The sequence below is a fragment of the Echeneis naucrates genome, chromosome 19 (assembly GCF_900963305.1).
Source record: "Echeneis naucrates chromosome 19, fEcheNa1.1, whole genome shotgun sequence".
NCBI lineage: Eukaryota > Metazoa > Chordata > Actinopteri > Carangiformes > Echeneidae > Echeneis > Echeneis naucrates.
Genome location: NC_042529.1, coordinates 6,883,263 through 6,908,518, shown reverse-complemented (window position 1 = coordinate 6,908,518; position 25,256 = coordinate 6,883,263).

Here is a 25,256-nt window from a genome sequence, read left to right as displayed (position 1 = left end):
TCATATAATCCATTGCAACATCATTCCTGCAGCAAGAATTCCCCTGTGAAGAATGCAAAAGATTAAAAACAAACAAACAAACAAAAAAAAAAAAACAAAACCCAGAAGTTTATGGAAATATAAAGGGCTAGTGGTGTCTGACAAGCCTTTAAATCTAGGACAGTCATCCCAAAGAGGAATGCACATACTCATTGCAGGGACATGAAAGCAGAGTTTTAACTGTGCTACAAGGGAGATGGAGATGGTAGGCCATTAGCTGGATGCTGTTCTCATAGCCTGTGAAGACATCTCCAGCACCCCATGTTTGAAAAATGTTGCACCAGTTTTTTATACTAAAAGCCTTTTTTTAATATAAGAGCCAAACATATTTATTCTGGACAGATTCATAGTGCCAAGAAAAAGGGACTTCATGGATCTCCTTTCTTATATTTTGTTGCAGTTCTACTATTTGCTTTAAATCCAGGGTCAGGACTTATACATGTGTCTGCAAGATAAATTTGTGGCGAACAGACGCACTGTGCGTATAGATGTAGAAGAAATCAAATCAAGTTTAATTTAGAGGTAGAAGTATAGATGTGGATAGGCGGGTGTTAACAGTGAGACAAAAACATGAGTGTGGACAGATCTGAAGCAAAAGCAGTCAAATCAAGGACCGTAATAGCAGCATTAAAAAAACCTCATGGGTGGACATGGCAGATGACCATAACCAGAATGGTTCTCCCAGACCCACCTTGAGAAACAATCCCATATGTGTGAGTTTATTTAGAAAGTGCTGACTCTAGGGCCCCAAAGAATTAGTATTCTGTTAGGCAAATGTTTTCCTTTGGGCTTACAGCTGTTTCGGCCATGTAGAGAGCACACAGCTTTTCCCACTACTGCATGAATGAAAAAGCATGTTGGATGTTTCACCCCAGCCAAGCTTGGAAAGTGATCCACATCTCATGCACGCGGCTTTTCAAAACTTCCTGCACTGGACGAGGTTCCATCTGACAAAACTTGTATAAATCCAGGAAAATGAGCCTGAGAATTGAATAGCATTAAATCCTAATTCTGTTAACTTGTCTTTTCCTTCCTGATTTGAAAGAAAGTTACGTTCTCCACTCTTGTTGCCTCTGTCTGTTACACGCTCCACTGAGGGAGTCGTAAAAGCAAAATGAGCCAATCTTGTTTACAAGGAGTATTGTTGGACCAGCTGACCGCAGCGGCTGCTCAGCTCCAGCCTTGACTCCCATTTACTAGTGTAACAAACTGTCGAGGGGGAGCGAGGGGGTGCAGGGGAAAACATTGTTATCAGCAGGCCAGATAAACCCCCTCCAGAGGTAGTGCTGATAGAGAGGCAGTCCTGCCGCTGGGCAAATAGAAAGATCCTATCTGGTCCTTGCACAGGGGCCAGCCAATCAGCCCAGCAGAAGCACTGAGGCTTTTTCGAACAGGGGAGATGTGTGGAGAGAGGAGACCAGAGCATCGCCAGGCTCTGCTCCTCTTTTCAGGTGGAGGAGCAGGATCTCAACCATCTACTAGAGCTGACAGTAAAGAGGCCCTGGTGTTTAGGGTCAGGTTGGAGCTGAGGGGGTTCCCCTTTCAGGCAGGAAGGGTGAAGTCATCCCGTTGTTTTTTTTCCAGCTAGCGCGTTCATTTGCTGAATGCTCAATTTTCCCGGTATGTTTTATTGAAAAATTATGGACTTTGACCCTCTGATCAATAATAATTGCACATCAGTAAGATTTGCTATTGATTCTTAGTATTTTTAAAATCTTTTCATGTGAATGGATGTCCCTTGTGACATGGGGGAAAAGCTCAAATGCAATTAAAGTTAAATGATTAGATGTATTATTAAGTATGGGAGTGTCCTGACCTTGACCATCAACACAACCTTTCTTACTGCTGGTGTTTAATGAAATCAGTTATCAGTTCCGCAGACTCACATTTACCTGCTGCAGGCCTCTGCTATAATACTTTTCAAGACGGACTTTGTTCCATTTGTATTTTTGATGGAATATGGAAAACACACTTTTTGACACATGAAATTTACTGCTCTCAAATTTATGATGTTATTCCACCGTCCTTGCTGTAATTGTTATTTTCCAACTTCTCGCTGCTGGATGGTATTTTTTGTGTGTGTTTTTTCATTTCTGTGTAATGGCTTTTTCGGATGTCCCACTGTCTTTTAATTTGCCTTGAATCTCTTTCCTTCTTTAGGCAACCACTATCATAACAGAGCTGGGACTCACGAGATATGTCATTTTTAGCAGGCCGAGAGAAAACATCTCATGTTTTTTTTTTTTTTATGTTTGTTTGTTTCTGTTTTATTTTCTCTCGTTGGACCTTTTCTGTCATTCACGTTTTTTTTTTTCTTTTTCTATTTTTTCCTACTGGTCATATTTCTACTTTTCTGATGCTTGTATTCCTCATGAAGGTTTGCCAAGGCAAAGTCAGGAAATGTGTCCCTGTCTCCACGTACGGTAGTTGCTTTAACTTACCTTTGGGGGACGTAGCCTGGATGAAGCACCCGGCTAATGTACCTCACTTCCTCTCTTATCCAGTGTCTATGAGATACACTTAAGAGCAGAGGTATAAATTAACTAGTTATTTCATCTTGTTATGGCAGTTGAGGGGATATTTTGAGAGTAACACAACCTCTTTTCTGAGAGCCTTCACTTCCCTATGATTCCTTTTAAAAGCACTTTTCTACCGTGTCTTTCAATGAAGTCAGCTCTGCCACGCTGTCAGAAAGGGGCACTTACTGCAGTTGCACTGATTGTACTTGAGTAAAATATTTCTGCACTCTTTCCACCTCTATTCAGCAGCTTGATATATGTTAGTGGTGAGAGGGCCAGGCCTCCTCTATGACAAGCGGGAGGCACATTTCTAGAGGCAGAAAGGAAGGCTGCAGGGTGAAGAGGGTACAGCTGTCATTGCTCATCTTAATGGCACGCTGGATTACACACACACACACACAAACACATGCACATAAACACACACGCACAAAGCCAGCATGCACTCACCTACAAATATGGGGTAAATGAAGAAGCTTTGAATGTATGCATGAAAACACTTGGCTTGGCCTTGCACACACGTACATGCATATAAAAACTGCGCACAAACACACACATACACAAAATGTTCAGGAAATGAGGAGAATAGTCTTTGGATGTACATAGAAATCATAAGTACTCATGCATGTGAATGCATACTCCCGTAGACATTGAGACGGAACCACGTAAACACACACATTTGCTGGATTTGCGCACAGATGTACACGTTCTCACAATGCATGAATATGTATTCCTTCGGCGCACAGCCGTACACACGGATGGCACATACTGTATAGCACACAGACACACCTTCCACACCAAGCATTGCCTGTGACAGATGTTGGCAGGGATATTGCCAGGAATAAAGCTCTTTCATTTCTTTTTATTCTCTCTGTATTTTGGCATGCCTATCTCTGTACACAGTGTGGCCATGTCATCGAAGCAGTTTTCTCTCTCTTTCTCTCTCTTCCAGTTTCTCTGTGCGTGTTTCTTTTCCCCCCAAGTATGTTATCATCATGAAATTGAAGTCATTTGTGCCAAGAGAGATTAGAGGAGAATCGAGAAAGCGAGAGGGACATTAGCAAAGATATTTTTGTCAGTAATGAGCTAACTCTTTGTTATGCACTGGGCTAAGGAGGTCTAATGATGACGTTTGTACCAAGAGGAAGAAACTGAGTCTCTAGAGTCCACACGCAGCCAGAAACCAGAGTCTTTGGTGCAACTCTTAACTCTATTCAATTATGCAGATGAGCCCATTGGGCTAGTGCTGGCCGTCACTTTAATGATGACGTGGGTAAACAGACCACGGCTTCTTTCTCTGTCTTTAAAAGTCCCACCCCACCCCCAGCCCATGCTGCAAACCCCCCACCCCCCACCTTATTTTTTATTTTGCACCCAGAAGAAAGTTAATTGTCTTAGTCATTAAAGAGGTATCAGCTGTCATGCCACTGACAAAGACATAAAGAGAAGGAAAGGCAGAGGGATGTGAAGAATAGAGAGTTGAGAGAGGTTTATTTTTTGCCTTCCAGGCTGATGGCAAAGAATCTCCTCAGATGCAATGATGATATTTTGATGCTGCATGAGGACTGATCAGCCTCTCCAGGCAGAATCTCTTTGGAGATTTTCCTCTGTTCTCCCCAGTGGCCACCGGGTGGCAGAAGAGCACAAGGAACAGGACTCTCTTTGAAACCGCTCACCTTATTTTACCACAGACAGCAGAGGGGTTTTTCTGCACACATACAAACCAAGTACTAAAAACTACCCCAATAGCTATGGAAATTGTTGTTAAGCTTACAGTCACTTGTGCAGATATGGGTCATGATAACACAACTGTATCTGTTGCACATATAAGCATGCGCTCATGTATTAACAATGATATGCGAGCCTTTTATTTGGCTTAAAAGAACTTTGAGTGAAAATGATAGTTGTAGAGCTGCAGGATTGAACTGGAGTGCCAGCAGATTCAATCAGAATTGTTCGGGACTTAGTTAATGAAGGAAAAATGGAAAGCAATCACAACAATCTCATTCATACATTTAGTCTAGTATATATAGTGTTTAGTAGTCCAGTGCATCAAATCCTTTCAGGGGGACCGAAGGATAAAAGCTGATTTAAAAAAAAAACGATATCAAATAGCTTTCAAGAGAACAAACTGTTTCCGTCTTCAAATTTTTAGCAGAACTTCTAGTCAACATTCATTTTTGGGTTTTGGTAATTGCTTGAATAAATACCTCACCAATAATTTTATTTCACATTTTGATAAACACAAAACCTTACAAAGCTGCTTAAAATACAGTGAAATGTTTCAAGCTGTGATTTGTTCTGCTCTAACATTTATTGAGATTGAGAAATAAATCTGGACATATTCAAATATTTTACTTTTAAGTGTATTTACTAATTAATGTAAATGTTTTAACTCAAGTTAGTTATCTCCATAAAAAAAAAAAAAAAACAACTAAGAAGACAGTGACATCAGTTGCGTCTTAGATATTACTTTTTCTTTTGGCAACTTGTGCTCTGATAAAATGTTGTCTGCTGCCTTTCAGATAGTACAGATACAACTTTATTCAGCAGTCATTTATTTCAGTGGCAATATGTGTGTGTGTGTGTGTGTGTGTGTGTGTGTGTGTGTCCGTCCAGGAGTAAGAGCAGTAATTGATTGAATGTGCAGATATTGCGTAATAACACGCAGTGGCTGAAGCATTGTCTTATCGATCTTAACTTGCAGTCTAGACTTTTGGTGGGCACCGATCAACTGACGTATCAAAGTGTGAACATTATTCAGAAAATATGTTTTTTTATTTTTTTTTCTGTAGTATTTCTTTGTCCTTCTACTGATTGCACACTACATGCCCTGAGCACTTGTGACTGAAGACAAATTAACTTGGGAATGATTGTGACATCAAAGTCCGTCTCACCATGCAATTAATTTAAGGCTGGGCACTGGGACCAAAGTTGTGTGTCCTCAAAGTAAAAAAAAAAAAAAAAAAAAAAAAGGAAAAGGTTTGGCATTGACTCCATGTTGTGCTTGTTTCAATTGCCTGCCCACTTGTATTTTTCCAGTTTGCCCAGAAGAAATGGGGCCAATGAATACCACCGGACAACATGAGTCACCCCTTTGAGACGTCCTCTCCCAAGTAGCCAGAGATCAAGGCTTTTCATTTTTTAATACAAATGCTTTCTGTATGAAGGTATGACCAGCTGATATGTTAGCGTATGAAACAGGGATTTTGCATAGAATCAGCTCCTTGAAAGATTTCCTCGTGTTTTATCCAGTCTACTGTCGGATCATGTACAGGGAAGACCTTTTCTTCAGATAATAGCTGCAAAATAACTCCCTTTTTTTAATCTCTTCTGTCTTTTTTTTGCGGCCAGATATTAAACTGTGATTATTGAATTCTAATTTAGAGTTGTAGCGTCATACCTTACACCCATATTTACATCATTCCACTAGCCACACAACAAAACAAAACTGTGCTCAGGTGATATTTTCAGAATCAGAACAACCCCCCTCTGCCACCCCCATCCCAACTCCCTTTCATAAAACAACCCTCAAGGGAACAAATACTAAGTGAAAGCATGTAGGTAAGCGAGACAAACTGCACAGGAGAGATGTGGACATTGTGAGTGTTTATTGGACGCCATCTTCTTGTGATGTGACAGGGGGGTCCAAGCCTCGTTTCTACACCGTGCATCTTGGCGTACTCAGCAGGAGGCTCGCGCTCCCCGTCTCCCCGGCACCACTGCCAGCCGTCTCTGCCGAGGTGGTGTGCTAATCATTTAAACAGCCCAATCAAAGGCAATGTGATGTTTCACACAAGGGAGAAAAAAGGAAGGGAGGAAAGTGATTATTAGTGTTTGGGAGAGGCAGCCAGAGTGATTGAGCTGAAGGGGACTTTGATTTTTGGGTCCTCTCGTTGTTTGTCAGAATGGCATTGAGTTTAGCTGCCAGGCTTCAGGAATCTGGTGAGCTGTCAACATGATGGTTCACTTTTTTATTTTAATTTTATTTTCACAGTCTTGTCCAATCTTGTGAGGGAAAGAAGTTTCTTTGGTGATTTTGTGTTGAAAAATATTTAAACTTTTTATTGTCATTGCTATTATTATTATTATTATTATTTAGTTTGATTATATTTTTCTCCCTGGATCAGAAACATCCGTGGCAACGAGCACGGATTTGTTTTCTGGTTGTTTGTTCTCTTGGTAACTCCTTGCCTGACTTTTCATAACATCTGGCACTAATGTCCATTTGAACTTAAAGATCATTTGGCTGCAGCTTAGTTGTGTCAAAGATTTACACAAATGCCGAAGTGGATAAAGTGATGAAATGTTCACATTTTGTATCCAAAAGATCAATCTCACTTTGACATCACAAAATCCTAAAAAGACTTTTCGGAACATTATTCGTTATTTAATACCTTTTGTTGTATTCCTTTAAAGAGCTCACTCCTTATATTGTATTACTTTGGACAGACATGGGTGTCAACAGAAACTTGAAAATTTGGTGGAAACATGCAACTGCAGTGTGGTGATTCTAGTGCTGCTCTGGATGAGAAGAAAAGTAAAAATTTTGGGACCATTTTGAAAGAAAGAGAAAAAGACTCTTTGAAAATCACTTCTAAGGAGTGGTTAAAATAGTTACTATTCAGTTTGGTTTGTTGTTAAGCTACATTTAAATCACTATCTGGAACAGAAACATGCACGCACACCCGCACACAGCAGACATGCATACACACACAGACGCTGCACAGTAGAGATGAATCACCTTGGCTTGTCAAGAGGTTGGTTAATAGACACATTTGATGTCACGCAAAGCCCAATGGTGTTGAAAGGGTTTTGTTAGTGTGTTGATATCACCTCCTGTGCGTAAAGCTCCACTTAAAACAATAAATAGCAATGAGCGCATCCAAAGCCCCTGCAGTTTAAACTATATCCCTTTGATATGGGATACCTATTACTGTTGGCTTTATCTAATGGATTGGATTCCCACACCTCATCCCTCGGGTGTTTCAAAGCACTGAAACCTTCAAATGTAATGTGTTATCAGCACATTAGCTGCTTTAGAGCCACTATCAATGGCTAATGTTTCTGCAGGGGACAATGTAGCACAGTTTGAAAAAGGGGAGCGACCTTTGAACTCTGCTCACCAGATTCTCACTGTTGGCTGTATGTCTGACTTGTTTAGTGCTGGAAAGAATTGCATAATACTTCATACAATTGACTGGAAACATAAAACATGAGTATTTTTTTTTTTTTTAACTTGTATTTCTGTCTCATTGTTCTCCTCCTTCCTCTGTGTGTTCTTTTTGCAAACATTTTGCTCAGCCGTCGTGAAACTGTGACTCTAGCTGCAGGATACTTATCACCTTAACGCACACTCTGGTCCAACAGACCAAATGGCGCAAAATCTTAGAAGATAAATGAGCTCTCTAAACAGCGGTCTGACTAATAAGCACAAATCTTACATGTTACAGCTTTCAGATGTTGTTGCTGGCTGCTCTCTGCAGATTCTCACATAGTTGGTCATGCAGTTGGAAACAACAAGAATGCAATATTAGTTGCTAGAAGCCACTCTAAAGCTGCAGCGTGAAATCAAACACAGCTACATTAGCATAATCATACCAAATGCTCTCTTTGCTACATCCTGCCTATTAGCTAATTATTGAAACACTGATAAACTCCGATGTCTGAAAAAAACATTTCGACAGCACATTTTGGATGACAGCAGCATTAAGAATTCACATCTGCGAGATCTATTTCCCCAAAGAGAGTTTCCAACAACTTTGAGCAGAAAGCATCTGGATTATTTGAGCAGCAGTAGCTTCGTTTATGGACAGCCGTGCCTCCTCTGTTCCAACAGTTTTTATTGGTTAGATGGACTTGTAAACTTGGGTGTTACCCTCAATGCATGGTTTCACAATAGTTTGTAAGTAATTTGGGTTACTCAGTTGTTTGTTTTGCTTTTGAGATATGTTGGCGTACATAACACGGAAGACTTGATTCACACTAATTCCCTGATGTGATTATCTGGCTGTTAGCTAGCTTCGTTTGTGTCATTCAGGTTTTGTTACAAAATAAAATAAAATTCAATACAGCATACAAATTTATTTCTTTATCTTGCTAATTCAAATTAACATCATGATTATGAGGAAAGTGTCTTTGCCATTCAAAAACTTACTAAAACCTGTTTTCTCTCAATTTATGTGAAATGAAAGCAACAGAAATTTATGGTATTGAAATATTTGTTTAAGGACCTCCATTCACAAGAACATCATGGGTTATTTATTTGTGCTAAAACATCTGTCGGAGAATGAGTAAATCTATTTCCTCCAAAGATAAAAGTCAGATCAATTTATAATAAGGTTCCTGGCTAGTGGTTGGGGGAAGGGGAAAAAAAAAGAACAAGGCTCTCAGATACTTCACTATTTCATACATAAATATATGCTTTACATCATACATTTGGAGATGACATTATCCAGCAGCATGTTGACTTGTTACTGCAGATTCCAGCGTTTTAATTATTGGGCCAATTCAAACAGTGGAAGCTGTTAATGACCGTCCGACTCCATGTCATCTGCTGTGCATAGAAGTACCCGGCACACCTGTAATTTTCTTGGAGGTAGTAGACGCATGTTTCGTACCTTGTCTGGTTTTGTAGTGTGGTGAACCACAAATATGTTTTGTGGAGGTGGCAGGGTGGCTTTCTGTTGGATTCTCCACACATATATCACAGAGCGCAGTTCTCTCTCTACCTCTCCTCAATTCTCCATTTCCTTCTCCGTCCCTCTTTCCTAAAATAGGAGTGGTGAACAAAAGGCCCTCCACACTCCAAGTTTAGCACCACTCGGTACTTTTGGTTAGCCTCAGTGGCTCGCTGATTTACTTTGAAATGCTCCAATTAAAATAAAGGGCTAATTGTTAGTTGCCCAGCAATTTCTCCACATTTGTGCCTTCGTCTTTTCCGTCAGACAGAAAAAACCCTCGCGTTCACCTCTTACAGCCGTTGCTGCTAAAATTACATGCTGCATGTCTGAATGTATGTGCTCGGTATGTTTACCCACTCACCGGAGTTGTCATTAGGAAGTATGCAGTGCATGTGAGGTCTTGCATGATAACAGGGTTAGTTGTTGTGCTGTGTGTGTAGCGCACTCCATATAGATCATACCAGTGCGCGCTCTTCTGTGAATGTGCTCGAACGCTGCAGCGAAGCAGGCGCACATCTCCAGCACCAACCGCCAAACAGCTCCTGAAGGGGCGGTCAGGCAGCAGCTGTTTGTTTATTTAGACCTAACTTGTAATTACGTCGAAAGTCGAAAAGACATATTTGGCTCCACTCGCCAAATCGTCAAAGGGGCGCTCGCTGTCCCTGTTGATTACAGCTGTGCACTGTAGCCGTGCCATCCCCGTGAAGTGAGCCACCAGGATCTCACTTACAGGACAATTGTAAGTGACTTGACTGTTCTGAGTGTGTTGGCATAAGAAAATATTTCACACGACAGAAGAACACTTTTATTTCTCACCATTAAATGCTAAGTCTACTAAGTTTGTGTCTCAGAAAGTACACTGCACAGCAGAGGCAAACAGCAGTAAGCGTGTTTGGCAGGTTAGGTCGGCACATTCGGCTGTCTGTGCTTAAATTTGCTCTGAAAGTAGCACATCAGTACAAGAATGTGACAATAGTTTGTCCAGGTCGAGGTGGATTTTTGCTTATGATACAAACTGTATGTAAATGGCCCCTTTTGCTTGCACGGATGCTTGCTGTGTCTCCTCATTTGGCATTCATAAGCAGTTGTGACGACCTCATCAGTTAGATGGAGCTGACTCCAAGACGGAGACGACAAAACCACAGACCTCAAAATGAGAGGAGCAGGAAGACAGAGACGCCACTTCACAGGAAGCATGAAAACTGAACCGAATTCTCCCTCTCTCTCTCCCCTCTCCCTACCCATCTCTCCTTTCTTCCCCTCCCCTTTCTTCACCCGCTAGTTTAAAGTTGTCCTGGCTTTTATTTTGAGAAATATTAATTTGGTAGAAGAGTGGTGTCGTATCTGAAACACAACACAAAGGAAGAAAAAAGAGAGAGGGAGAGAGAGAAAAAGGGGGGAAGAGGGGAGGAAAAAAAGAGGCGCAATGCGTGCACATTTCTCTCGCTTGACGTTTTGCTGAAGTTTGTACGCCACTTGAGCCCGCCGTTTCCCTCACTAATGATACCAGCGGAGCCTCTCTGGGGAATGGCGTCCGTCGTGCGCCTGGCTTTCACATTTCCAGCACCAGGTATTTTGGGATACGCGAGCGGGGACTATGAGGCACATCATTCCAAGAGCTCATCTGGCTCTTTCTCTCTCTCTCTCTCTCTCTCTCTCTCTCTCTCTCTCTCTCTCTTGCTTCCTCTCTCCTCTCCAATCGGCTTCACTCCTCTTCTTTTTCTTCTTGTTGTTGTACTTCTGCATACGCAGACATTCTCTGTGTCACTCTAGTTCTCTCTCTTTCTTTCTTCCTCCCTCCCTTCCGTTCTCTCTCTTACTTTTTGATTTGGTAAGGATGATTTCAAGTGTGGAGGAGAAAAAAAAAAATGCGTGCACAAGAGAGGGAAAAAAATCTTTTTATTAACTTATTCATTGTATGTGAAATCAAGAGGATTTTTCTTTTCTCCCCTCTGCTCCCTTTCCCCCTTCCTCTTGGTTAAGGCAAATGAATGTTTAAAGAGGTAATTTACTGGGCCCTGGCAGGATCCACATTGTGTATTACACAAACAGGCGGCAACAAAAGGAAATTCTAATCTAGACAGTAACACGACTGCACAGAGGATCCTCGGCGGGGGGTCCAGATGAATTATACAACAATCTGTGTTCTCCCTCGTTTAATTTAAAGGTCTGTTTTCAAGGCTATCGCAGGCTCCAACTTCAGTGGAGAGACTCGGCCTGCTGAGGTCAAGTCCATATTTACAAATATCAAGAGGCAAGAAAGGAGCACCCAAAACGCAGATATGAATAAGAGAAAGCAAACAGATAAGCAAACATAAAGCAATAAGGGAGAGGAAAGGAGGGCAAGAATATACACAACATCTCGTTGGCCATGAAACATGGAGGCCTAGACGAGGCTTTCCAAAGAACTGAAAGAAACATGAAAACTGATCATGTGAGGCTGTTTCTTTTTAAATGGGAAATAATTGTTTGCTTGATGTTGCTGCATATCGGTCAGGGTCTCATAGGGTTTTCACACAAGTACAGTAAAAAAGGTGCTGCTGCTGACGCTCTGCTGTGCTCTGAGGCTTCTTGGACCTTGCCCCTGACCGTTTCTTAGCTCAGGTGGAAATAGCGTATATGCATGAATTAGGTTGATGATGATCCAGAAACGATGCGAGACATACGTTTCTTTTTTCTTTGTTTTTTTCCCTTCTTAGTTTGTTACATAACAGCTACGTGATTGTGCCAGGCACCCCATTGTGCTTTTATTTTTAACTTCTACTGATGTGTTTTCAAATAACTCCGAATGATGCCTAACTCTCTGAACTAAAATATTCTTGGAGGAATGGCTCCCTGCTGGACACATTTTCTCGCTCCACCTTTTCATTCTTCTGTTTTTCCTTCCCCAGTTTCAGAAAAGATTTGTCAGGTAGTGACAAAATTACCCAGCCACCCCGCATCACCTCTTGTCACTACTGATTTCTGTTCTTTTCCGCAGAGGCCGCATGCTGCAGCCGGCCCCTGCCCCCACCCAGTCCATCATACTTTGGACAATCAACAGGTCACAGCCCCCTCACCCCTCCCTGTGGCTCACCACCAGGCTGCTTCTGACAGGATGAGCTTGAACTCTGACCTCTCGAGCAGACAGCTCAATCAGCTTTTTATGGCAGCAGTCATTGGAAACAGAGAGATGTCAGCTCCTTTCGAGTTCTCTCTCTCATTGTAACCCCTCCTCAGTGACATATCTGCTGTTGGGCTTAATTTGATAGTCTGACATGGCAAATCACTTTGGGCATTTACACTGTCCTCATCTATTACTCACTTCCTTTATTTTCCTGATTCGTAATCAGCGTACTTTAATAATCTGAAGCTTTTGCAGCTTTTATTTTGTCTGTTCATACATCAAAAGTTGTAACCCAGAGCTGAAGAATATGATTCGATTGAAGATGTATTTAATAAAAAAAAAAAGCAAGAGGAACTCTGATGCAAATTTGGCACCTCGTTCGCAGCTAGTGATGTTTGCTCCACTACGTCCTCTGAGCTCCACCACTGATTTAACCTCCAGGGATACGCAGTGAGTGATCACAACGCTCAGAGGAAGTTAGCGGCCTCCTCTCTCCGGAGGCCAGCACTTCCTCTTGATTTCGCCTGCTCTGTCGAGAAAGAAAAGGAAGGTAAAGATTAAAAAAAAAAAAAAAAATCCTGCTATGCTGTGTGTGTGGGCTTCACATAACTGTAAAACTGCGTCATCAGCACAAAGATGAATCTTTGAGTGTGTGTGTGTGTGTCTGTGCATCAGTGCATGTGTGTATTTTAGGCAAGGTGCCTGCCCTGGAGCTAGATAATGTGAACAGAAGCAGATGGGGAAACTTAAACGCACATCCACTGGGGTATAGCAGAGCTGGCACAAAGTAAGAAAAGGTCTTAGAACATCTCCCAGCCCGAGTGAATGCCAGCACTCTTGCTAGCTCAGAGACTGGATGACAAAGAGAGTGAGAAAAAGAGAATCTGTGTTGTGTGTGTGTGTGTGTCTGTGTGTGTGTGTTTGTGTGTGTTTTGTACAGTACCTCTACTTTTTGTTCTTTTCGCATATTTATCTTTTGTGAAACTGTTGGCCCTCTGTCCTGTTTTACATCTCTTCTTTTGTGTTCCAGCACCAACCATGTTTGAGTTTAAGAAACATGGTCGGTTCACATAAAATGAGTCTGGATGTTCGTATAAAATCTTTTCGAATTGAGATTTTAAGAATAGACACAAATTTTTGTTTATTGAGAATTTAAACAAAGTAATTTCTGATTTTGGCCAAATGCCCAAAACTAACCGACGTATCTGAAGTCTTTATAAGAGACTGTGTTACGTTAAAAATAATTTAATGCCATGAAATTATCGATTTAAAAAAAAAAAAAAAAAAAAAAGCTTTTCCAATAGTTTCCATTATTCATACATTGAAATGAACATCACTCTGGGACCTTGTTGGAATTCACCATCTGTCTCATCACTTTTCACAATTAATATGAAATCAAAACCTTTCCATACAGACCAACAAGAAAAAAATCTGTCAGATAAGGGACACAGGCAGGCCATTACACATTTGAGAAAGCTTAAACTTTCACCACGCCAGTTTTTGCTTAAATTCCTGTCTCCATTCCTGAAAACGGCAAGAATTATTCAACTTTTTTATACATACATTTTTAATTTAGTAATTAGATAGCCGGGCGAATATGGAGTTAGGACTTACTGTAGGAATTACAGCAGCTGCTGTAACGCAACACAAAATATTTTCTCCTGTTTTCTAAAATTGTGATGACAGAAATCACCCTGTGCCTGCTCAGTAATTGTGCAATAAGCAGTTGTGCCAATCCTTAGTCATGCATCTCGGTCACTGGGGACCAATCTGTTAGGCCCATAAATCAGCTCTGGATCGCCACACGAGCCAGGGGTAAGAGGAGGCCAATGAGTCCTCCCACAATGAGATGCACATGTTGCTGCCTGGTGGGTGGGTGCGGGAGAGGTCAGAGGGGGTGTGTAGGTTAATAATGAGGTGAACTTGATCTTCTCCAGTCCGTGAGAAGACCAGACACCCCCCCAGAGGGGAGGGGACCATTATCTCAGCAATGTAGGAAGACGAAAGTGGTGAGGGGGAGAGTGGTGCTTGTTCTGGACTGATAATGGTCATGACATTGGAGATAAATGGACTATTAGTCGTGCCAGTTGCTAATAAGAACAGAAGAAAAAGCATCAGTTGTGCTGAAAATAATCAGACTGGAACTCAAAAGAGGACAATGCACACAAAAAAAATCATACTGACCCGAACAGCTGTCATATAACAGTGTCCACTGGGGAAGAATGGTGCAATCAAGGAGTGTAAGAGCATTATATTCTTCATGTCTTCATATCACCTCCCTTGGCTGCACTACACAGAAATATTGAATAGGTCGTCTATCAGTACTTCAACATAAACCTACTTCACTGATGAAACTCTGGATCCATCTCTACAAATGAAGATTCAGATGTATTTCACTGAAATCTATAAGCATTGTCTGCTGCGATTTCATGCTACCTGTCAATCTTTCTGTTTTCTGCTGGGATTCCCAGAGGCATCTCTCTGCCATGATAGGCATGGTTCAATCATTAGCCAGTGGGCAGAGGTGATCCTGGAGCTGAGTTGCTTTTGGGAAAGGAGGCCCTGGTCTCCTCGGGCACATTGCTCCAAAGCTTAATGGTCCTGACAGAAAAGACTTTTAACACCCTTGACCTTACAGTCTAGACTTTGGAATGACCAAAATGGTCTCACGCTGAGGGCTTCACCTCAAATAAGGAGTCACCCAGCATGTCTCAGAACAAATATTATATTCTTTAATGCAAACCACACATTTAGTTTATTACATGAAATATTGAATACTGATTTCTATTTGGACTGTATGCTCAGTTCATGGAATATCTGCTTCCTAAGATAAGGCTGAAAATGCGCAGAGTGTAAACTGATCATATGTGAGGAGAAATTCTGTTAATCAGCAAGTTTAGTAATCAGAGCAGTCCAGGGAGAGTCACCCAGTGTTGTTAATCCAGCTCATGAAGAGATTACTTATCACCTGGATATGTAGAGAGCTTTTCCACTGAAGGTACTGAAGTGAATTTCATGATAGCAAATTCCTCTAAAATCTTAAATACTTTCAGATACTTTGAATAGTTACTGAGACTAACAGGATTGTGGCGACTTTTTTCCAAAGCAGTCAAACTACCGTATGTATGGAAATGTATGGTGGCTTAATAGCTGTTGATAAGGTTAGGTTAAAAAAGGGCCAGGGTGAGATGTATTTAAGGAACTCTTTAAGGACTTTTGCTTTGGGATAACATTTAGTGGTCAGTTATAGGATGTTATATGAGATGTAAGTATTTTGAGGGCTAAAGGCACATTGAGTTGAAAACAGCTCAACATCTGAATGCTCTGAAGTAACTGATAGCGGTGCGGCGGGGGAAAGAGAAAAGGCAGCATAGAGGCTGTTTAAAAAAAAAAAAGAAGAAATATCCCCGAAGTCTCTTCCAGGAAGGTTTGAATTATAGTTCACCGTGACTCAGAGGGAATCTAACTGAACTACATGTTTTTAAGTGTACGTTTCACAATAGATTTGGAATAAAACTTTTGCAGAAAAATAAAAATGCTGTGAATTATATCCATAATTTTTGATTCAAATGAAACAGATTGAAAATCTCAATCATGGATGAAGGAGCAGTGGAGCGGATTGATGCTCTTTAATGCCCTCCAGGTAAGGTCTGGAGATTGCCACTACCTTTCTGTCTCTAGAAGACACACATACATAAACATGTCTCACCCTCTTGTACGAGTGCTCAAATTTGATTGATGAGGAAATGGATGGCAAATTGCAGTGTCCATCCTGATGGATGACATCATTTGGCCCAATGTGCTGATCAGATACCCCCCCGTGTTTCCCCTCACAGCCCTCCCTTCTTCCCACTGCTCCCTTTTTGCTTACAATTGATCAGTGAGAGTTTTGTACACCAGCCTTGTTTGAATTTAATGCATGAGGAAGGAGAGCAGTTGACACGGCGTTTTTATTGCCTTCGCCAGTCCCTCGGCCCCCTCCCTCCATCCCTCTCCCCCATCCATCTTTATCTAGAGGGGTCCAAGCCATGACAGATCTAGTGACACTGTGTTTGTTTACCCTTACACACAGACAATCACTCTGTGTTAAATGGCCCTTCTGCTCTCAGATGGATTATTTACACAACTTCAATTATGGAGGGGTGCTGTCTAAATGAGTTATTGAAGGGGGAGACTAAGAAAGATGGGCAGAGATTATCAGGCCTTGATATTTTCTGTCAGTGTTTGTTCTTGTCATCAAAACAGAGCAAACATTGTTGAGGCTTTCATTTCTATCCACCGTGTTTGCCAAGGAATTTTGTAAATGCCTGTTCAATTAGTGAGTGTCAACAATAGAGACAAATATTCAGATTGATTTATAGAAGCTTATGCTCTTTCTACAATATGACGCAATGTACCTAAAATGTGTAAACAAGTATGGAGGGGCCCATCAGACTGGAGGACCTGTCCCCTCTGTTGGCGCAGGAGAGCTCTGCATATTCCTCAATCAAAATCCCTACACGTGTGAACAGCTTTGCCAGGCCTTGTTCTCCCAGAGGCTTATTTTGTGGAAGCCATCCAAGCACCACCTCATATTCAAATGGGCTGACAGGTGAAGAAGAGTCGAAGGAGATGGGGATGGTGCGGATGTCTTGATTGATGGGCCAATGGCACGCAGTGGTGGCCGAGTTTATGAGCCAGAGCAAATCTGAATATTGAGAATGCGGCCATTGTGTCACACTCACCATATTAAGAATTATTTGACAATGCGTTGTGTTGGAGATCTGTCACGTAAAAAGGATGAGCATGCCCTCCCCCGTGGCTGAAATTACAACCTGCGGTGCCATGAGGAGTGGCTCCCACTTTGTGAATTCTCTGTGGACGAATGTGACATCGGGCCCCTTTGACAGGGGGGCGAGGGGGGAGTCCTCTTTAGTTAGTCAGAGTTAGTGACTGCCAAAGTAAATCATATAAAACATCAGTATGCATGAATTCCACTGTCATTTTAGGCCTCAGATTTGCACAGTATTGCTGACCATAGCCTTAAATTTGCATGCATTTCTTTCCGCCATAAACATGACTTTTGAACTTGAGCAAGCGTTGCCGGCCTGTAGGCCTACACTTAGAGGCAAAAAATAAAATGCACACCCTAAGTTCCTATGATTAAACCCAGAGTGGCTATAGAGAAGTTCTTGCCCAATCTAAATTTGACTCTTCAGTCTTGCTGGCCTGTATACTGCAGCTGACGACTTTCCTGCTTCTCTTCCTGACTGTGGTTTACTATTCTTGCCCCAAGTTCATCACCAGGCTATTTTACACCGCGAGCGACATGGTGCTAACAAATGGCTTCCACCTGAGCCGTGCTGGATCAGCCCTGTCCTCTTTGGCTCCTCTGCTGCAGCTAATCTTAGCTTTCTGAGTAACGTGACGAGTTTTTGACCATAAGGGCAGCTTCAGGAGGCCTGGCTTCCCTGCTGGAATATAACTGATCTCTGACTGCTGTGGTTGTGTGTACGTGTGTGTAGTTATCTCACTTCAAGGTGTCAACCTGTTTAGCATTTGAAGATTTTATTGAGAGAAATGAAGCCCTGGGCTATTTGTTCTTTGTCCACTAGACACACATGAAGAAAAAAAAAAATCATCTCCCCTCTGGCCTCATCTTGCGGTGTATTAGTTATCTCTTTAACTGCTCAGCTTCTTGAGGTGCTTGAGCTGAACATGACAATCAAGAATGCACTGTATTATTCTGATATTCATTTAGATGTGAGCCGTCTTGCTCCAAATGTGGAGGAAATAAATCATTGGCCCTTTAATAATAATCAATGCCTGAGCCCCCTCCCTCCCTAACCACCTCCACCCCCCTCCTGCTTTCCCCGTGCATCATCTGGTGTGCTGTTCGTGTGTGTATGTGTATATGGTATGGTGTGTGGTGTTTCTAGGTGTACGATGTGAGCCATGCTTTTTCCTCTGGGGGTCTCTTTGGCTGACCCCGCGACCCCTCTTTCTCTGAGGACAGCCAGCTAAGAACCAAGCAACATATCAAAGAGTGGGGGGGCACAGCCAGGCCACTGGGTTTCTGGCAAAATCATCTCAATAAATAAATATCACAAGACACTGCTGGAGGGGAGAGCTTTGATGTGGGGGGGTTGAGCCCCATTCTCTCTTTTCTCTCTCACTCTTTCTCAACCTCAATACAGGCGCTTCTCCTTGAGTGTCTCCACTCACCACCAAAACCCTCACCACTTGCTCTGACAAAATGGCTCATGTCTGCTCCTCTATACACATCTCAGCAGCGCCAAACATTCAGGGGCTTGTAGTTTTCCTCTCTGAGGAGGTGAGTTGGAGGGGCACAGTCTTGTTATCAATAGATCCAGGGTGCTGGGTTGGTTATGAGTAGCTGGCACAAAAAGAGTTAGAGAAAAGCTTTTATTTTCTTCCACGGTGCCAAGAAGCTCAGGTGAAAAACACTTTGAAAAGATATTTACCAATATATGTTTCATTTTAGTTTGAACTTTTTCCAAAAGGTGGGATCTCTGTGTGTTGGTTACATGTCATCTTTTTGATTTCTTATAATACTAACAAAGTGTCAGTGTCCAACTGTATACTGCCTAACTTTATATCCACAAAGACCATCTCATCCCTTCACCTCTCATTTTCAGCCAAAGCTTTATCAGGTTCAGTTAACTCTTAAATATTTCACACTCTATATAAATTCAAAGTGTAATCTTCTTTCAATATTCAAAAAGAAGGTGACTGGCGACCATTTTCAGCTTTAGAAAAGAAATAATAGCTGAAGAAAATGTCCTCATTTGAGTGTCTCAAATTTGTTCAAGGGAATTGCAACACTTTTGCTGGCTGTTGCCTCAGTCTGTCACAAGACAGGGTTGTGTGTTTTTTTTGTTTTTTGTTTGTTTTTTTGTTTTTTTTTTAGGGTGACCATCAGGAATAAATCACAATGTCTACAGAGGAGTAAATACACACACTGGACAGTAGAAGCTCTTGTATTTTTCCTTTGCAGAATTGCCTCATATCTGTGTCTGCAAACGCTGAGCACTGGAAATAGCTGACCACTCTGAAACATAGCTGGTGCACTTTCAAACCGAAAGACGGGAGAAATTCTGCAATGTCAAACACTGTCTACAGTGAGTGTCCTAACAGAAAGCCGACAGTGGCATTGTCAGGTACTTTGTGTGATCTGCAGTGAACACACAGGCGTATGACAAGTGGTCCTGAAAGCTGCAGGTCAGGTTCTTTCATTTCTGTAATGACGTCTTCAGAAAAACTACCAGCAATCACACGACATTTAGCAGATGATAGAAATGGAATGATGCAGATCATCGTTAAAACTGAGAAACATAGCCCAGTTTGAATATTTCACTCTGACTAGGTTTAAGAAGTCAGTGTTGCCCTTGAATTTCGGCGTGGTGACGTTTTGAATAAGCAGGGACAAAATTTACCAGAATCATTTCTCTCAACGGAGTGGAGCTGTATCATGATGATGTGAGCATAATGTGTGTTACCATGAATAAAAGACAACGTGACAACACAATAACAGGAGGTGGAGGAGGTGTGAGTGCGTTGCCTGCAGGGTAAATCGTAGGTACATTAGGCTCAGAAATTGGTCAATAATAATTTCCTCTCACCATTGAGAGGCAGCTGAGTTGAATGTGAATTTGAGTGTGGGGTGCCTGGTCTCGCACAATGAGCCGTGTGGGGGTTAAAGTGTAGGTCTCTCGGGAGCATGCTATTGACTGTTGACCAGCTCAAATTAATTTTCAACAAGCCTCTTCGGGGAAGAATGGAGATGGATTATTGTTGCAAAGACAGCGCCTCATGTGCTTTACTTCCAAGTTCACTGAGTGGATGTCTGACCTTAATATTCCTCCACCTTAGCTGAACTGCAGTATGCTGCCTCTGTTACACTTTATTGTTCCGTGCACATCCACTTTAGGCTTTACCATGGAGGTATGTTGACAGAGAAGAGCTTTTGTTATCTCCTTTCTTGCCAAAGTCTTTTTGCCGTTGACGCTGAGTGCAGTCGTTATTTCCAAAGTCTCGTCCTCATATGGATTTAAATGTGCCTGTGTAGTTGATGTGCTTCAGCTGAGGAAGTCAAGCAGCCGAGTTAAACAAAAGGCCTCATTGTTAATTTGAGCATCCTGGCTTATTAGTTTGGGTTTGATCTATTGCAGGCGGCTGGGTGTCATCCCATCGCTTGTTTTCCCGCTCCCACTTTGAGTGGTACAAGTGACAAAAGGCCTCCCACACACAGTAGCTGGCACAGTGTGATCACTGCACGCTGAGACACAGGGAGGTGTCAGCACTAATCTCCTTTAAAATGGCTCTCTTGTCTTACATCCGATGCTCACAGCATATCCTCAGCACTGTAATTGTGTCTACTCGATGAGACTTGCCGTCCCACTTTTACAACACTCTTGTTTCATACAGTGAGTTTGCACCACTGAAGTTATGATGCATTGCACTTGACTGAGAAGTTGAAAATCTTTGAAATGTTTTTACCTGCTATTCTCAGCCACATCAGTGTGTCTTGTGCTTTCTAATCTCCCATCACTAAAAGAAGTAATAAGAAGTAATATGCAGTACAAAAACACATTCTTCTCTCATTGTCAGCCTAGGGTTGAAACCAACTTGTTCAGTATATACTCAGGCAAAGTGATTGAGACTGAATTTCACAGAAGCTCAGGAATACTCATCGAATGCTTCTCCTTCTTATTCAGCCCTGGGTTGGAAAATTGGAGCAGCATTTCAGGTTTGATTTTAGGGGGAAGTCAAGTTTTTCTTTGGCCCCTAAAAAAAATAAAACTGATTAAAGTGATGTATTTTTAAATCTAGCTCTACTACATCACTCTCCATGTATCAGTGTGAAGTTGTCACGCAGAGTTGTATCCACTGTGGCCTCTTTCTTCAACTCAATGGAAACTCCTTATCTGGAAGCCTGCAGTATTTATTGTGGGTCTGTTTACTTGTAACTCAGCTTTGAGGATGGACTACCTGTGCCGTATGTTTTGATACTGTGCTTACAAAATAATCAGATTCTCCTCACATTTTTCCCATTTAATGCAGATTATTAAACTGCAATTTTGCTTTCCTGGCCGAAGGTGCTCCGTCTCAGTGGAGCTGCTTGGTTTTGTGCATGAATCAGATTCTTGCCCTCTCAGTATCAGCCTTTCACGACTAACAGTAGATTGTTCAAGCAGTTGAGTACGCAAAGTGGATCTTATTGTTACACATTTCAACATTCCCGGTGATGTGTTGGGACAAAGGATGGGCCAGGGTTAGTGCAATAGCCTCGCCTCTCATGAAGGGTGAGGACGGTTTAATAAAAAAGGAGCGTTACACGGCACTCTATTAAATCAAGATTAACAGAAGACAGAGATGAGGTTGCTTAGCATTTATTATTTTCTCTGGAGTTTCTTGTTGCTAATCCCCAAGCAGTGAGAGCGATTGCTGTGTTCCTACAAATGTGAGGAGAAGCCCACAGCTGAGGTAGTTTTCCCAAGGTCACAGCCTGTGATGATGAGGAGCAGAGCTGACTTGATACATCTGGACTTTATTATAGGAGGCTGGAACATGCTTCACTATCATTCCTTCTATCTGCTGAGGGAGATGGAAGACAGCCGCAGAATCCAACTTAGCAGGGGTTGTCTTCCATCTTTCCTCATGTTCGGGGGGTTCGCCTTCCATCCTCCTCTCATTTTCCCTTTTGTTATTCGAATAACTTCATCTTTATCTCTATGTCTGCCTCTGAAGTGCTGTATGTTTATGCAAAATCCATGTTTGGCATACTTGTCGAGACTGAAGAGAAGATTGAAGTGCTCGTCAGTGCTTTAACTTTGTGTCTGCCTTACTCGGATGATTGCCGCCCCCCCCCCTCACACACACACATACACTTCACTTTGCTGAGAAAGTTTCTTCTTCCTCTCCCATGCCTCGTTCATGCCCTGGAAAAGTCAGAGCTAAGTCAGAGCGTTCCCTGTCTCGCCCCCAGGACAGAGAGCACCTAGCCACATGCCTCGTAGGCTCGCCAGGAGCTCAGCGTCTCTGAACTGACTGATTGCCACTCAGAGAAAAAAAGAAAAACTCCCACACTGTTGCCATTGTGCCATTAGCTACCGTGCGAGGAAACATGGAGCACATCAAAGGGGCATATTCACTTACCCCCTCTCCACACCCTCGTCAGTGCCCTGCTGCAGACACCCCTCCTCCTGTCTTCCTATCCAGCCCGCCTCCCCCTCTCTTTCTGCCCATCGTAAATGTTTTGCTGATGAAATCAAACAGACTAATTTTCATTTGTGTGTCAGAAGCGGTGAAGCAGACCATGTGGCTAAAAGGAAAAATCAATGCAGCTCTAAGTAGGAGATCAAACTCAATATGTAGGTTTGGATTGAGCCATGCTGTTTTTATTACACCAAATAAACCTTTCTTTCTGTTGTGTGTGTGTGTGTGTGTGTGAAAGAAGTCCATTAGAGTGCAAGATTGTGTAGATTTTATTTGTTCGTATTAGTTTGAGATGTGTATGAAATGAAATATCCTTTCTCCAGTTTTTTATTTGTGCTGACTTTGGTCAACTTGCCTTCGAGGCGAAGGCTTGCTGATGTGTTGCTAATGCCTCTTCACACACACACACACACACACACACACACACATCATGGCTGTTATGACAGCAAACCTCAATCTTGATCATCTGCTAAATTGACGGCCTACTAAGTCCTTGCCTTTAAAACTTAGTGATTAAAATTAATGTGAAGGTGTACAACACTGTCAATGTGCAACTTCATATCTGTTCTTGTCACATTTCATCCCAGTTAGCTGAAATAGAAAAGCAGCTCTTTCCATGCGAATGACACAAGTAACCACATTTCTGTGTTCATTTGATATGTCATTGCTGGACCTTGTACCATATCAAGAAACAACAGGGATCCATTATTGATATCTGGCAGCTAAAGTTGCATCACCTTGAGAGTTCCGAAGGTGAAAAGCAACATAGCACAACTGGGTGGGTTTTTTTTTTTTTTTATTTATTTATTTCTGTTTCCCTCTAGTGAGATGTCACTTCAAAAACAACCCGACCAAGGAATGTTATTATGCTGAGAGAATGTCAGCCAGTTACAATAGGCTGCTTAATGAGGTAGTGTGGCAAACTTTCAGGCAGGCCATAATATGAATTATTTGTCATTGGCTCTGTGTGTGTGAATGTGTGTGTATGTGTGTGTGTCTTTGGAAAGGGCCCAGTGTAAAGCAGGATGAAGGCAGGCCTTGATGGAGAGATGTGGCACTAGCCTGGGGGCTCGCTCCACTGTGAGGGTAGTTAGCTCACTGCACACCGCCATCATTAGGGACTAGGGCACTTGTGCTGGGAAGGTGACACACAAGCCCACATCCTGGGAGCAGCACATACACACAACACCTGTATATATGCTGCACTTCTCTGCAACTCTCTCTCCGTTCGTCTTGACCCCACACTCGGTCTCAAGGCAGATTCGCTTTATAATCACTGAGACCAGAGTCTGGGTCCATTTGGATAAAGTGCTGAACTTTTCAGGCTGTAAGTAAACTTTAGAAGAACGCTCTAGTACAGAATAATGAGTATTATTTGTCTGTGGTGAATTAATCAATACCAGAAATCCTAAAGGTGACTTTTTGGGCTTTTTAGATGTTAAAGCACATTTTCTGTCTCTTACTTTTTGCAGGCTAATCTGGTGATATTGGTTGTGTAAAAAGGTGCCGTTTAAAGACAAAAAACCAAAAACTTTGGTTTTGTTTAGATTTGCAACTTAATATTGGTCATCAATTTATTTCATTAATCTATAGAAATGTTTTTCATGGAATTTCCTTGTCAGTGAGCTAAGACGTCCCCATTTTTGCTTGGAAAGTAAGTAAGAAATAGATTCTGACAATAATTTTCTGTGTGCCAATCAAACAAGAAACTCACTTTGATATTATTGTTATTGATCACCCATGAAGCAAACCTGTGACTTTATTCGCCATGACAGCAACAGATTGGAAGGCGTTGTTGCCAAACTGTTTCCTTTGTGTAACCTTTTCTTCCATTAGGCCATTGAGGCGTTCTTTTTAGTTGACCCAGGGTTTCTGTGGGACTTAAGGTGGAAAAAGAGGAAAAGACTATCTGTGTTATGGCCTGATTTGCTTAAATTTCTGTCTGAAGGAACATCCCTGAAATCCCTGTTGCTCATTCCTCCGCTCAATTTTTTCTATTTATACTTTCAATGTCCCTCTTAGAATTGCTTGTTGTGCAATACAGGAGATACAATATGGCCTCAATGCCTTAAAATTTCTCCGATTAAAGATGGCCTTTTTCACCGGCACACGGCAGGACAGCTCTTTAGGGAAAGCATTGTGTATTAAATTGCACCAAATTTTCCCCCGTGTGCTCGCCCCTATTTATTCACTTGATAAAAGAGGTTCTTTCATATTGTTACAAAGAGAAAATCTCTCAAAATACCCAGCTTTTATGTGCATCATATTGTTCTTCAAGGTTAGAAGACAATTTTTACTGAACAGAGAGTGAGACGATTCCTTTGCAATTAGTTTTGGGAAAGAAGAGGATACTTGGTTACATGTTACTCACTATTGAAATGCATAAAAACCTGTGTAGATGAAGGTTTAATAGCATCAAAGGCTAAAGATGCAGAGGTAGCGGTTTGATTTCCTGGCTTGTGTTTCTTTACTGTCATCATGTTTTTCTTGTTTTTTTTTTTCCCCCCCAGAGTTTTTTATATTTAGTTTAAACGTGCTGCAATTCGGTTGTGTATTTCCAAAACAAATAGTGTATAGCAACATACAGAAAGCATAAAGTAAGATATGATAAATGTGATTTCCCTAATAAAGACAAAAGAGATGCGGATAAAGGAGTAATCCAATATGACAAATAAGAATATATTATAAAAAAAA